The following is a 2,480-nucleotide window of genomic DNA, read 5'->3' as shown; positions in this document are numbered from 1 at the left end:
TGTGCATCAGGACTGTATCCTTTCTCCATACTTATTCAATGCATGCTGAGCAAATAATTCTTGAAGCTGGACTTTATGAATAGGTATTGGGGCATCAGGGTCTGAGGAAGACTCAACAACAAACTGTGTTAATGCAAATAACACAACTTTGTTTGCAGAAAGTGAAGAAGACTTGAAACACTTGCTGTAAGAGATCCAAGATTACAGCTTTCAATATGAATTACATCTCAACATGAAGAAAACAAAAATCCTCACCACTGGGTCACGGTAGAGAAAAGATTGGAGTTGTCAACAATTGTGTCGTGCTTGGAATCAACACTTGGTACCAGTAGTCAAGAGATCAGAAGACGCGTTGCATTAGGAAAGTCTGCTGTCAAAAATCTCCAAAGTTCTAAGGAGCAAGGATGTTAAAGACTTTAGCCTTTAAAGCCATGGTCTTTTCAATTGCTTGCCATGAAAAATTACTAAGGATGACATAAAAAGAATTGTTGCCTTTGAGGTGTGGTGTTGGAGAAGATTCCCAAACATCCAATGGACTGCCGAAAGAATAAACAAGTGTTTTGGAGATAGTGCAATCACAGTGATCCTTAGAGGTGAAAATGTTGTTTCCTCTCACAGGCTTTGAGCATATTGTTTGGAGGGGCTAGCAAAAGAGAGCTATCTCCGGAAGGTAGGTTAATCAGTGATTGTAACAATGGGCTCAAGAATATCATAGATGGTGAGGATGGTGCAGGACAGGGCAAGGTTTGGATCTATTGTTCATAGGGTCTCTACCAGTCATACTCAACAGCAGTAACAAAAATTCAGAAGAAGTTTATTCACTGCATATTTTATGCCAAGAAACTGGAGGTCAGGTGGTGGGCAAAAATTATTACAGTACGTTTCTCTTTGAGTTTGCATTTCTGAGACAGCAGAGTGCTAGAGAGAAAACAGAACTGAGCACAGTAAAGTCAAGATATGTCGGACCAGTCTTCCTTAAAAGGATGGCATTTGAGACAAGGCTCTAAGGAGGTGGGAAGTGACATATGCTGGCATCTGGGAAAAGAGCCTGCCAAGCAAAGGAACAGCTTATGGAAAGGCCCTGATGTAGAAGTCTTTCTGACATATTGCAAGGCTCATGTGGCTGGACTGTAATAAATAAGGCTCAATAGTAGTGGAATAGTGCACCAGTCTTTGTTGTAGGGTGTGTGGAAGGAGAATCATAAGGCTTTAAAGCTATTATAAGAAATTTTTATTGTGAAAGAGGTGGGAGGCATTAGAGATTTTGAGCAGAGAAGTGCTGTTATCTAACAACATTAAAACAGAATTTCTCTGGTTATTGGGTGGAGTATATAGGGTAAATGTTTTAGGCAATAGAAGATGGAACCATTGCAATAATTTGAGTTGATGCAATGGAGGGGTGAGGAGATTCTGAGGACTGTAAGTAGGAGGTGAACAAAATAAGAGTCATACCCTAAAGACCCTATATACATTGGCTCGCTATGAGTCACAAGCGACTCGATGGCACATAACAACAACAACAACAACAACCCTAAAGAAACTATAACCACCAGCCAAGCAGATATATGGACACCCATATTTATTGAGGCTTTGTTCACAATAGCAAAGAGCTGGAAACCACCCAAGTGCCCATCAAAAAATGAATGGATAGAGAAGCTCTGGTATGTTCACACAATGGAATAGTATGTAGCATTGAAAAACAAGGAACTCATGAAATATTATGCAAAATGGATGACCCTGGAGGACATTATGCTGAGTGAAATATCTTAGTCACAAAAGAACAAATATTGCATAGGGCTACTGATGTAAAACAGGACTGACATCGGGGTTGAAGCAAGGCAGAGAAGAAAGGGAGGAATGATATATATTGCATTGAAACAGATGAGGGAAAGAACTGTTTAAAAGGGATATATGATTGGGTATTATTGTCATGACAGGAGTCCAGAATGAAGGCTGCACAGTGGAGTGGACTTGAGAGGGATTGCATAACAATCAAAGAGCTTTTCTTTAACTTTTCAAGGAGAAGAGTGACTGGGGGATGGGGTGGGCAGGGAGAAAAGTGCAACAATGAATGACTGGAAACCCCAAATCTCTGTGAACTTTCATTAAAAATTAATAAAAAAAAGGAGTTATAGATTAATTCAGAGTTTTTACTTGAGCATTTGGAAGGAAGGAGTTGTTAAACAGAGTGGAATAGTGAAGGCTGTGAGAGAAGGAAGTGGGAACAGATCAGACCAATTTTGGATAAATTCATTTGATATACTCCTTAGAACATGTAGGTGGAGATACTATGTGGGTATTGGCTGCAGGAGCCAGGTATCCTGAATTGATCTGGACTAGATGTCTGTCAGATACTCCTCTAAATCTGAACATTCAGATCAAGACAGACTAGGAAGAAGGATTGGCCACCCACTTCTGAAATAGCAGGCCTCTGAAAACCCTATGCACAACAGAACACACGCAGATTAACAAAAAGGGCA

Source organism: Elephantulus edwardii, unplaced genomic scaffold (assembly GCF_000299155.1).
Source record: "Elephantulus edwardii isolate Elephantulus edwardi_28Jun2011 unplaced genomic scaffold, EleEdw1.0 scaffold00221, whole genome shotgun sequence".
Taxonomy (NCBI): domain Eukaryota; kingdom Metazoa; phylum Chordata; class Mammalia; order Macroscelidea; family Macroscelididae; genus Elephantulus; species Elephantulus edwardii.
This window is presented reverse-complemented; position numbering follows the sequence as displayed.